The sequence below is a fragment of the Protomyctophum bolini genome (assembly GCF_963924005.1).
Source record: "Protomyctophum bolini genome assembly, chromosome: 7".
NCBI classification, from domain to species: domain Eukaryota; kingdom Metazoa; phylum Chordata; class Actinopteri; order Myctophiformes; family Myctophidae; genus Protomyctophum; species Protomyctophum bolini.
Genome location: NC_137868.1, coordinates 17,203,901 through 17,217,759, shown reverse-complemented (window position 1 = coordinate 17,217,759; position 13,859 = coordinate 17,203,901). Strand labels below are relative to the sequence as shown.

At 41.4% G+C, this 13,859-nt stretch overlaps 1 protein-coding gene across 5 annotated transcripts in view; it reads left to right on the top strand.

Moving 5' to 3' along the window:
• Nucleotides 1-4,532: 4,532 nt before the first annotated feature.
• arhgef1 (Rho guanine nucleotide exchange factor (GEF) 1) overlaps nt 4,533-13,859 on the top strand; it is a 56,845-nt gene continuing 47,518 nt past the window's right edge. For 3 of the 5 annotated variants that reach the window (XM_080767705.1, XM_080767703.1, XM_080767702.1), the window contains exon 1: nt 4,534-4,912. The gene's annotated coding sequence lies outside the window, so the exon portion shown is untranslated. Of the gene's footprint in view, nt 4,913-13,859 lie in introns of all 5 variants that reach the window. The other 2 variants (XM_080767704.1, XM_080767706.1) reach the window with 2 other exon arrangements.

The window sequence follows — 13,859 nt, the reverse complement described above, 5'->3', positions numbered from 1 at the left end:
CATAGCCCGCCTTAACAAACAAATACAAAACATCCCTATACATACAGAACAGAATGAAAAAATAATGTTCAAAAATCGATCCAATTTTACAGATTTGTCAGTAATTCTTCTGATTCTGAAACATAATCAAATATTGCCACCTAGTGGTGACTCATGAAATCCATGTCTGTCAAGTGCTCAATTCTCCCTATTTTCAAACTGATTGTGTGTGTGATTTGAGACTCAAATTTGCACTTACTTATCACTTTATTATGTATTATTTAAATATTGAACTCCATATTTATATTTGTGTATGACTGTAGTTTTGTCCTGTGGTTCAAATATTTCCTTCACATTTTTTTAAGGGGAAAGAAAAAGAGAGGCGAAGGAAAACTGGGCCAGTCAAGAATTTGTATGAATATTTCCATGTATATATTTTATTATGGTGTACATTACATTTAATTATTATTCAAGATTTAGCTGTATCGTTGTGATTTAATTCAGTATTTAAGGAAAACAAATGTTGGATAAAAAAAAAGCCTAGGTGTAACACAATTATTTAAAGGGCAGAAGATTTGTGCTCTGAAGATGTTTTTCTACAATGAGGACAGAGTTCACACTGGGAATCGTCTTGGATTTGTCTCAACCCCAGTTAATTGTGCCCCTTGGTCATTTTGCCAGATGCCCTACAGTACATATGAACCCTTTGGGTTTAATATACGCCGGCAGACGTATTTTTTTTTATTGTTATCATTTGCCCAATGTAACTGTACTGTAATTAGTCAAATGTGAATAATATTGGTCTCTGCCCCCCTCCCTCCCTGCTGCCCCCATCCAATCCTTCCTCTGCTTCAAAATCTGTTGTTGATTATTTTTCAATCAATGCTTCTCGTCCACGCAGACAGCAGGGCAATGTTTTATTTATTTATTTATTTATCTATTTGTTTATTTAAATTATTTGTTTGTTTATTTGTTACTTTATTTGTTTGTTTGTCTTCAGGTTTTTTTGCTCGAAGACATTAAATGTGGAAAACAAAAGAATAATTAAAGAAGAGACACCTTTTATCTTTGCTCTGCCTACCGAAGGACAACAAACACCCCTCTTCTTATCGTCCGTGTCTTTCAGCACAGAGTGCAATACTACTAGCTCATCCTGTACAGCTTCAGAGCCTTATGTTTTGTCATACAGTACAGTGGCAGTATACGATTAGTTGTGAAAGCTCTATTGTAAACTTAATGTAAAGTTCTATGTTTGTTGATTTGCTACAGGAAAAAGCCCTCTGACATCTCTGTATGGTGGTGGTACAGTACACCTAACAGCTGTAAATAGGTTTGTGTGTGTGTGTGTGTGTGTGTGTGTGTGTGTGTGTGTGTGTGTGTGTGTGTGTGTGTGTGTGTGTGTGTGTGTGTGTGTGTGTGTGTGTGTGTGTGTGTGTGTGTGTGTGTGTGTGTGTGTGTGTGTGTGTGTGTGTGTGTGTGTGTGCGTGTGTGCATGCATACATCTGCATACACGGCTATGTGTGTGTGCACATCCAAAATGGATGCGTTGGTTTTATCCTGTTCCTTTTTCTTTGTTTTACTGTAAAAGAGGAAAAATGCCAAGTGGTAAAAAAAGAAGAAGAAGAAGAAAAGATGAATATCTTCAAAAGCAATAAACATTATTCTGGACGAGTGCTGCGTGGCTTCATTTCATGCATTCACTGTGCGAATCAATGATATTTAGCCTTGGAAGGTGAAGAGGGATTCTTGCTCTGTAGGTTTGGAGCTGGTCAGATTTGTATCATAAAGTTTATTATGTTTGATATTCACCTTGTCCACCAGGCACAACCTAAATTATTTACAAACTGAGCCCAATGGTTTTAGTCAACACCGTTTAGCTCCCGGATTAGACTGTATATATATACAACACTGTAACATTTTAAATTGGGATCCGGGGAACACCAGGGGTGCTTGAATGAGTTCAAGCCAACTTCCAGGGGTTACCAGCCAAATGAGTTGTATAATTCAATTCAATTTAGAATATTACAATAGGCTTACAATTTATTTTGGAGTAAGCATATGTTTCAATGTTACCACTACTATACACTGCAACCTGTTAATTTAACACAGAAGAGTGTTCAAATCTAAGTCCCATACTATCTAACATTCAGAGTCAGACCTAAATGAACACTGTTACTGTTTACTGTGTACAATTACAGTTTACAATTTTCTTTGGTTAAAATTATTGCGATAGTACTCATTGCTATCAAGTGTTCAGTAACAGGAGTCTCCATGTCTCTCCAGCTTTCAGGTCAGGATACCAATTTTGTCCAATCAGGATAGAGAAAGCAGTCAGGATACAGATTAAACCAGTGGAATTGTAAGTGATGACACAAAGAAATGATCAGACAAAATTGGAACCGGAACACTATAAAAATGAAGCTGATAAATGGCTATACTTTCTCCTGATTGGCTGAAATTGTGTCACCTACCTGAAAATGTATTTTCTTAAATAGCTGGAGAGACAGGGAGACCCCTGTTAATGTATACATTTATATAGCGCCTTTATCCATTTCCGCAATTTCCATTTGGTACCCGCGTGGTACTGGGGTTGACACCCTGAAAAGGGCTCCTGAGGCCCTTCATTGGCTGTTGATTTTGTTAAATTTAGGTCGAAAAGATGAGAAAAACATGGAAAAAGACAAAAAAATCGCGCGCACGCACCCTATGGGGGCCCTGAAAAAATTACTGGCCCAGGGGCCCTCATGGGGGTTAATCCGTCCCTGATTGGGAGGATTGGGAGTGAGTGCAGTTTTAACTGCAATGGGGAGTTTGTTCCACAGTTTGGGAGACATATGGGAGAAGAGTCTGAGACGTGTGGAGTGTTGTCTCAGGTGTTTTAGGGAAGGTTCAGGCAGCTTCCCTGTGTTGGCTCAACTTGGCTGATGTTATAGTGAGATGGAGGGGTTGTTGTTGGATCAGGCTTTGAAGGTATGTGGGTGCCATGCCTTTGGTTGCTTTATGGGCCAACATCAGTGTTTTGTAGGCTACTCTGTATAGGGCAACACATGGTGGGAGCCAGCAGGGGAGCGTAAAAGGGGAGGCCAATAAGGAGGGCGTTGCAATAGTCAGTAGCCTACTAGTGCACGACATGGAGGTCACTATGGAGTCACAACTCTCCTGGATACTGACACCATGATACTGACACCGGGATACTGACCAGGATACATTGCATCACAAATAATCAATATTAGGCCTGTCTGGCCATGACCCGGACATGTATGCCATGTATGAGTTATGTAGTTATCACAAAATTAAACTAACTTTAAGGCTTCATTCACTAGTTGAGGCCTCTCATTTGTGGTTGAAATCGAGTCTGGATAAGCCAGGTGGAGTAGAAGTGACATAATACTAATAACATTATATATATATTCTGTAGGCCTATTTAAAATACAGAAAATCAGAAAGTATCTTCATACAAGCCTACATATAAAAAAAAATCTGTCCCAACCAAATACAATTTACAAATTGCTTTCCTCAATCTGTATTTATATAATCTGTCACCCATTAGAGCTCTGGACCCATTATTACATTATCAGGCTTTATTCCTAATAATCACAACGAACGAACAAGACGGAGTCATACCTTTATTGTCCACAAGGTGGCGCAGTGAAGACTGTGTATGCAGCAGTGTGTGGAAGCGATGCTGCTACCTCGAGGACTTGAGAGGAACAGAACAAAGTTTCATTTAAGCTCTGCAAACATTGGCAAAGGTTTAGGTACACTGGCAGGCAAACAGATGCGAGTAGTGTTGTGTGTACTCGGTGTAATTTGAAGACGGACGTTAGCCCAGTAGATGAAACTGACTACTGTGTGTGGAGAGAGGAACCAACCAACCTTACCTGATCTGATACTGTGGATTTGATTTGACAAGCCGCAGACTTGGCGCTATGTTGTCTAGGAAATTATATCGGATACTGGCCATAATAGGCTAAAAATGATAATTAATAGTAACAGCAGTATAAGTGCACATCAGTGACATCACATGCACAGATTAGTTATTGTCTGACAATATGTAGGTCCACAACTCAGATATAAACCATCCAGAAGACTATGTCCGACTGTGGGCAGGGAATTAAGTTTAAGTAGCCTACTTTAAGTATTTCACTTTCACATTATAGTTTAATACTTTGCAGATTTAGATCATTATACAAAGCACTGCTGAAATGATGATACATTATGTAAGGTACAGGCCTACTCAGCATCACATAGGGTAAATTAAACCAGCCCCATATCTCTCTCTTTGCAGCTGTAACATATGTCATGAACACATTAATACATTAACATTACTCATTCTAAATCGGATTGTTATATGGGCTATTTTGCATAATATTAATGATAACTTTGCAAGTTTGGCTTCTAAAAGAGTCCCTTCATGTGTTTGCTAAAATAACATAACTTTGAAAAAAAGAGAGAAAAAAAACAGTGTCTGTGCCATAGAGTCTGTGCCCACCACTCTGTGCTCTTTAAACGAGGGGACTGAATTCAGTGTAACACAGTACGGAAACAACCCATTTAGGACCTTTTTTTTCTCCCCCTTTTTTTCTCTTGACAGCCCGACCTAAGAGCCCGACAGGAAGACCGAGGCGGAAAGTTACAATATAACCAGTTTTACAACCCGTTCGTTTCGAGCTTCGTTTCGTTGTGGGTCCATTTATCTCTTTTGGCAAAAAAAACAACATGCGCCATTGCGTGCCGTTGTTTTAATCAGTGCTCCGCGAATTCGACAGACCGAAGAAAGAAAAAAACAGAACAAACAACATATTTATATATATATGGGGGTTGTTCTTTTTGGATTCAGTACTTCCGTGTGCAATGTTTTTTTCCACTGACACACGGCAACTTTGTAACAGGAAACCTTAACTAGACGTTTGTCCGTCATTTGTCTCTTCAGGTGAGTAACGTTGTTCTGCTCTCTCTCTCTCTCTTTTTTAATGTTTATGCGAGTGATGGACACGCACGTTTTGGTATATTTGTCAAAATGTATCTATTTTAAAGGGGATGTTATTTGCTACTAGGGAGGTTTTTGTTATCCCTCTCCTGTCTCCTCCAGCTGCTGGCTGCTTCGTACGTGTGGTGGTGCGACGGTGTCGCTCGCCGAAAATCGCCGATCTGCAAGCTCGCAATGGGTCGCGTCCTTGAAGCGTTGAGAGCTTGTAGATCGGCTACTTTTCTGTGAGCGTATTTAGTTAGTTGACCAGAGCAGACGGTGGCTGGAAGAATGTTGTGTTTGGCTGCAGAAGAACACGTCGTGAGTTCTGTCTGGTCTAAAGGCACAAAAAACAGCTGATTCGGAGTTTTCGGACTAAAACAAAACTGTGCTGGAATGGAATGTCACTTTACATGCTTGCTGGAGGGCCTGTCAGTCACAATTAGTACATTTCGTTTGGATCCTTATGGGTCATTATCGGTGCAGCAGTGTATAAAGACTGCATTCCTTAACTTCAACTTGGGTGTCCTACCCGGGATTCGAACCCGTGCCCTCTCTCCCATCCGGACCCCATGTTGAGAACCAGTGCTTCAAACTTTACTGCCTCCATCCCCTACCTCCCTTCCTCCCGCCCTGACAAGCACTTGGAATTGTAGAGGCATAACATTTTGTTTGACTCGGTTCCACAGATCTATTTTCGCAATTCTTGCCTCTTCCTGAGGTAACATATAATTTGGTTGATGTTTGACTTTTTTTTGTAGTTGTAGGCTGTTGGCTACTTTTGACATAGTAATGGTGTTTTTATTTTTTCATTTTAGAGATATTAAAAAAAGTATTCAATTGTCACTTAGAAATGTGCAGATACCCTGTATACACATACATGTTGGTTTGTTTACTGTTGAGCGAGAAAACAATGTTGCACATTCAGCTAATCATCTGGGGACCCCCCTCAAAATAATTTGGGGAGCCCCAGTTTGGGAACCATTGCTCTAGTCTAGTCACCCTAGGTTGTGTGTACAATCCAGCTGATTTGGACTCAAAACAAAACTTGGCTGGAGTGGAATGTGATACATTCTTGTTGAAAAGCCACTGAGCCAGTCAGTCATCCTGCAGAAACATAAAATCACCATAACTTGGGGAAAAAGCTTTGAATTAGGTGACATCACTCAGTTTCACCACAATAGGATAATTGTGCATCATTATCAAGCAGATAACGTCTTGATAGTGTTGTTTTCTCTTACATAATTCAACCAAGTAGGCTACCTTATTTGGCTTTATTTTAATTGAGAATAGGAGGGTAGTGCAAGAGCAAACTATGGGGAGAAAGACAGATTCTGGCATATAATATATATATATTATATGCCAGAATCTGTCTTTCTCCCCATAACACTGTTGCATATATACTTTTCTTAGTATGTCTAGAATAGAAATCGACTTAGTAAAAAGTCTTAATTCACTTCATAGTATGTTGCTCAAGTATACTATACTTTGAGTCATTTACTACTATAAAGCATAGTAAATTTAGTAAAATAAAATTAGTCTTAAGGGTTGTGTTCCCCAATGGGTTACGTGATGTCCTACTGTAGCCATTACACTGTTGGTTTCAGACACAGAGCTATTTTTCACTACCTTTCCCTCTGTTCATATTATGGATCTATAGGAGGCTAGGAGCACGTCCCAACTTTTTAAACTTTTTTCTTTTGCTGTGCTTATTTATTTCAGCTTTGTTCAGCTCAGGTCTCAAAGACTGGTCCAAGCCATCGCCTTAACTCAATTTTGACGAGATAATCTCGTGATTGGCTACTGTACCCTACTCTGGCATTGCCAATCACGAGATTTGATAAAAATTTGATTATATATAATATATATATTGCATCCAACGTGCACATGATGTTCACGCAGGCGCACGCTTATTTGCATTTTTCTGGTCAAAATGAGACAATCTGGGATGTTTTGGACCGTATAAAACCTGAAAACGAGCTAAGCCAATGATGCTACCACCGCAGGTTGCTAATATTGAATCCAGAGGAGACTTAGAGTATATATATATATAATAGAGACGTCACCAAGAGGAAACACTGAAGCGCAAAAGACATGGTGGCCGAAACCGGTAATGCACTAGCACTATGGGCCCAATTGGGCCAGGCACTATGCGTTGCTCGTGTTAACGTGCCATGCTCCATATGTGAACGCTATGTTTCATATGTGAACGCACGCAATGATATTCAACGGCCCAGCGCGTTCACATATAGCGAATATGCAATCCCAGAATGCACTGTTTCCAACCCGGAAGAACGCCTCATGCACTGGGTGAGCAACTCAATGCAAGTGGATGAGAGGAGAAATCTGGTGACGTCTCTAGTATATATAACTATGAGAGGAGACCATAACAACAGCTATGGATGGCTACACTTCCTGGTTAGTCACAAGGTTAATTAAATAAGGTTAGGAAGCGAAGACCGTACGGCGTACGGTGGACTCCATGTTGCTCCCTGGAAGGAAAGAAACATGCGCAATTGAGACCAAGGAAGCTGAATGTGGAAGTGTTGGCTGCATATAGCTCATTGCACATGTTTCTTTCCTTCCAGGGAGCAACATGGAGTCGACCGTACAGTCTTCGCTTCCTAACCTTATTTAATTAACCTTGGTTAGTCAGAGGGCTGCTCTTCTTCTTTGGTTTTTCACAGATTTCTCTGGCACTGGCGCCACGTTTTCCCTAGAGTGCTAAGCATGTGTTGTGTTTTAAGTAGTGTGGACAGTGGACACTCGATTTTCCTTTATCTCTTTTCTTATTTGTCAACATTGTGTTTATTTCTGATGGCATAGCAAGATAACCTGACGCTGCCAGATCCAAAAAGCTTGCTACACAAATTTGTTTCACAGCTTATTTGGATCTGGGATCGCGGAAGCAAATTCGATGACGGGGCTGTTCCTTTTTTTCAAGATACATGGTAGATGATTGGATGGGAGCGTCTGTCTATCACCGTGTGGGCGTGCAAACACAACCAATCATATCGACGTGTCTATATACCGTCACATCCGCATCCCGCCTTTAGCTCACGCTGATTGGTTCGGTACGAAGCAGATCTGACTCAGGGCTCAACTCCGTCAGAGATCCCAGATGAGTGTTGTGTTGGGGAATATGTTTCCGCAATACCGCCCTCATCTGGCAGCGCCAGGTTAATAGCAAGATGCTCCACAATTAAATTTGAGAGAGTCTGTGAACCCCCCCCCACGAATCATTAATCAAATATGGAGTTTGGGGTCAGTGCAGCTCAATAATTAGGGTGTACATATAATTGATTATCCATATTTTTCCCCCACTGTCTGTCTGCACTGTTCTTTGCAGAACGACCTAATAAGTAAGCCGACAGATTCTAGGTTAATTGAAATGGGGGATCTTTCTGTTTTGTGCCTTTAATCAACTGACTTGAGAAAAGAGTTACCATGTGGCGGTCCCTGGAACATCCAGGACCCCAGGGTGCCGGCGAGCCGCCCTGTGTCCGAAACGGTTGAGAAATGACAGACTTACCCTGTGGGGGTCCCCGGGGGCTCAATGTGGGGGTCCCTGGAACATCCAGACCCCCAGGAACGCGCCCAGGGCTCGTACTGTAGTGTACACTTTACCCTGTGCAGCTGTACTCTACTGGCCACTTTAGGTGTTCCAGCTGTCCGTGCTCGGACACAGATACAGACACACATACATACACAGGGACACACACAGCTGCGTAATGGAGCGGAGGCACCGCTCAAAAAGAAGCTGGAAAAGCAACAGTATGGGTTTGCGTGTGCTAGCATGACCTCATGTTTTCATTAGACACTCAACTTCCCAAAAGAACAACGACAACTCTATTGGTTACCATAGCAGCAAGTCATTTTATTTGGTTCTCTGTAGCTTCTAGGCCTACCGGTATGTGGAATTAATGGCCTACAAGCACGAGTTGTATAGAACTAAACCCGTACAATCCTCTTAATAAGTAGCAACCTTTATTAGAGTCATTGACACAAATACTGTGCCGTGTCTGTTAAGGGCAGTAGGTGATGGCAGTTTGAACAGTTGAAACAAGAGCATTGTGTGACATGACAGCCAAGTCAACCTGGTGGTACTCAGTCAGCCAGTCGTCCACTTCACCACAGAGGCCCGATGTGTATCAGATCTTGCCACTTCCTGTCTCGCTCCGTTGGACTAGGCCGGGGAACACCCCACAGCACTGAGCACTTGTCATCCTCTCCCTCTTTCTCCCTCGGTTTCTCCAGCCCTCGCTTTGCCGCTCACTCTCTCGTCCTACTCTCTCACCCTTTTTTGCAAGTGGAGGCTTGTCTCGAGCCCGAAGGCTACCGTCTCTTCCTTTTTAAAAGGAATGTTGGCTATTTAATCAGAGGTGCCTCTCCCTGCCTGTCTCTCTTCTCTCTCACCACCCCCTCTCTCTCACTATTGTTGCAGGCCTACATAAACTCACACATGCATCCTACAGTATCTGCCAGGAGCTAGGGGCAATAGAGTTGAACAGTCACATAGGGTAACAGTGAGGTCTACCAATTACAGCATTTGATGACGCTCAACCGTGGAACGGCCTCGGGGGTGCCCCACAGAACCCTGAAGCTGGCTTCCAGGGAAACTAATAATTTACTGTAGTTAGGCCTGGACTTCAAAGGGAGCACAGGTATTCTTGTCTGGCTGCAGTTCGATTGACGCGCAGGCAGCAGATAATGAGAGACAGAGCAGAGAGTGCTAGTCTTCTATCTGCTGCTGCTCCAGAAACCATGTCTGTTCCTTTGTTGCATAACATGAATGTATTGTGGTAATCCCTGCCTTTTGTGAAACGTGACACCTTGAAAGGTGTGTTTGTTTTGTTTTTAACCACAGTTGCCTCACATGCACACTATGCACAGATATTAATTGTATACATGAAAGGGGGAAGTTGGGAAACATGTAGTCTTAAGCCCAAATGCCAAATTTGTGATAATGTAACACACACACACACACACACACACACACACACACACACACACACACACACACACACACACACACACACACACACACACCACATCAGTATTGCCGGCACTCTAATAGTGTAATCAGATTAATCTTTACATTTTAGGTGTTGTCTGGGAGTAACATTGTCTATTCAGAGTTAGAATTAATTAACACTCATTTTGCTTTGGATGATATCGGGTACGGTTTCTTGCTCAAGGACATTTTCTTTCCAACACATGGCTGTTGATGGGCCTGTTGTGTATCTGTCCTTTTGTCTGTAACTCAGATCAGTCGTCCAAAACGCTGCCTCATGACGAACCCAAGTTGGCAAACTGCTGACTGTTGTTTCTTCTCAGGAGATACCGTTTGGATTACACACTACAGGCTATATGCAAACTAAAGTTTTACTTTGAATAGATCAACAACAAAAGAAAGTCTGTTATATATATATATATATATATATATATATATATATATATATATATATTTTTTGCCACAAGCGTAATGAACCGCCCATTAACGTATTATATCACGCTGCTCTTGGTGCAGGCAGGCTTATGTATACTTATGTGTGCATGTCTGCAGGCCTAGCGCACTGTTCACACTGTACAATACATGCATGTGTGCTCTGTGCAGACCTATACACTGTTCCCATTCCCTGACATTGTTGAGTGCATTCATGTGGCAAATGGAGAGTTGGAATCAGCTCCCTTACAGGGCAATGTTTTTTCCGCCTTAAGCTAGCTCACAGGTATTCCAGTTTTAACAGACGAAGATCAGTGTGTTCAGCTACTGAGCTATGGCGGCTTTCTCCATCGTTCAAGACTGACATGAACCAGTAGTTTGCTGCAATATTGGACACTCCAGTCTACTACTACATTTCTTTTTTGACCAGATAGAAAATTGTGTTCATCTGGCTGCCTACACTTTTGTAGTCTCCTCCGATTAGGTAGCTAGATTGAAAGCCAACAGCAGTGTATTCTGTGTTGGAGTTGAAAATCTGTGGGCTACAAGGTCATAGTCTCCTGCTTGGGGAAAAAAACGAAATGCAGTAATGCACTGTTTAATACGAGTTTGGTATGGTTTAATTTCTTAGAAAGAGGCAGATGCACACCTCAAAAGCTTGGTGACAGGTGCGTAGGACAAAATGTGCATATATTTGCTCTTTATTTGACGTTTCGGTCGTTAGACCTTCATCAGGATGTTAACTTTTAATTGAATTTTAGTTAAGTTAGACACTGCTAATTTACACGTGTTTGCTGAGGTTTAATTCATTTTAGTTTAAGGATATATCTGTCATCATAGCTCCAAATTATATCTAATACAGAGCCACGAGCCATGATGGTTTGGCTCACACGTTATACCTGTACATGAGGCTTTAGTATGGTTACGTTTAGAAATGGGGTTGGTGTGGTTTAATTAATACATTTTAGGTAACCACTTAAACCCTCACGGTCTAGTCTTAGTGCAACGGACTTGAGATTCACAATTTAATCTTTTTTAACCCATTTTGGGCAGGATCCCCTTTTGGTGTTTTAAACATTATGTTATAATTTAGCTATTGAAAAATAGTAGATCTACAAGCTCATAGCGCGCCACCGAGTGGCACGCTACGAGATTGTAGGTCTGCTATTTTAGAAGTTTTAGAAGAGGCTTTAGAAGAATTCTTTAAAATGTTGAGGTCAGGCTTCAGTTCTGTTTACCGTTTAAAATATAAATATAACTACCACAACAATTGGAGATACTACTGTCAGTGTCAACATGAATTGATATTTAAAGCACCATACCGGTGTTATTGCATGTTTAGGCAGGCCATAGCTCTGATTCATAACCTTCTACTGCTTCTACGATTCTGCCATGCGCAGTACAAGGCTATGGGACTTTCAATTTTAAATCTCAAATCGAAATCAGACCAGCCTCTCCTCTTTGGCGAAAATAAAAATAACGTTTTTGCTACTCACCAAAACAAAGGCGGGTTGTGTCAATAGAAAGACTACTTTCCTTAGTGGACGCACTCTGAGCCCCCCACCACACGTATAAACGGTACTTTTTGGCCAAAAAGGGATTTTTTTTCACCGGAGGAAAAATATTCTCTATGAGGCAGTTCTCTGGGCAATATCAGTAGAGGGCGCAGCGGAGTAACTAAAAATGTTTTTTTCCCGGTGGAAACAAAATCCCTTTTTGGCCAAAAAGTACAGTTTATACGTGTGGTGGGGGGCTCAGAGTGCTTCCACTAAGGAAAGTAGTCTTTCTATTGACACAACCCGCCTTTGTTTTGGTGAGTAGCAAAAACGTTCTTTTTATTTACACTAAAGAGTAGAGGCTGGTCTGCATTCATGCGAGCGGCGGACGTTGAGAGTAACATAGCTCTAATGCACGCATTAGAGCTATGGACCAGAGTTAGGCAGGCCACTGAATACAGTACCTGAAATTAATGAAAACCATTAGATTCTTGGAATGTCAAGAAAACTGGAAATTGACTGTATACAGTCACTATAAGTCATGTAGACTTATAGTGAACTAAACTTAACTTAATGGCCCAATACCAAATATTACCTAAAACATTAAAATACCTAGTTTAGAAATTGAAACCCACTCTCTTTAAGATGTCATGACCATAATGGAAATAATATCCCAGGTGAATAATGCTATGACTGTGTCGGGAAAGTGCTTTTGTGCTCTTTTGTTATGTGATATCAAATTAAATCAATTATTATAATTAATTTGGAAATTTAGTTGATATTGCGATTTTGATTATTGTTCAGCCCTGTTAGTAAATCTAAGCTTAGACGTGGGTTTGAGGTCGTTCAATACATTTTAGTTACGTTTAGACACTGTTAGTATGGTTACGTTTAGACATTGATTTGGTGTGGTTGATGGTAGGGTAAAAATCTTGGGAGGGCCTTTATAGCATGCCCAGTGGAGGCATTTACTATTACCCCGACTGCTTAATGTGGAGAGTGGAAATGTGTGTTTGCATTTGTCTGTATGAGTGACATTTAACGCGTATATGTCATATGACTGTGTGGATTTGCATGTGTTGGAGAAGTGTGTGCACCGCACAGTGACATCCCCAGACACTGAATTACCTCTTCACTGGTCAGAATAATTAAGCCTCAGTATTTTAATGTGCACGGGCATACCCCTGGCCTATACACCCATACCAGCACAGCCCAAGAGTGCGTCTCCTTGTTGTAAACTGGTAGAAAATGGAAAGGGCTGCTTCCATCCATCCGTCCGCCCAAGCATGAGTCAGACGGGTGGCTGGAGAACAGAAGGGAGCAAGTGAGACGGGATATAGACCGAGGGAAAGGAGTTGAGAATGAGCTCTTTCATTCGAGGGGTCAGGGTGGAAAAAGCAAGGCCAGGCAGCAGAGTCCATGTTTACTCTTGGAGAATTGGAGGGTGGGGCGTGGAGTGTGTGTGTAGGGTTAACAATCATATGTGTGAAATTATAGTGTAATCATAAATTAATTGTTTTCTCATAAAAGGAGTCTCTTATATCTGTTTTGAGTATAATGAATGTCTTAATGCCCATTACCACATCTGTTTTAACGTGAGCACTACAGCAGTTAACAGTTATCACTCCTGATATTTTGAATCAGGCCTAGAGTCTGACTTGGCTTATAAGAATGTTGAGTACAATCTGGAGTGCTTTGGGATAAAAATAAGGCTGTGAATTGATGCTTTATTAATAGGCCTAGCCCGTGAAGAATGCTGCAAATCTGGATTGCAGGCATGTTGCACGGTTGTCAACGTTGATCGAGGTGTGTGCATGCATGTGCTTTATTTATTTGCCAAAATTGCCATGTACGTTTGCGTGTCCACAGGCGTATTCCTACAAAGCCCAGATTCTGGGCAGGCTACACGCTTCCAGAACCTTTTCAGCCTTAACTGGGTATAACTGGTTTGCATGGTTGAATTTATAAT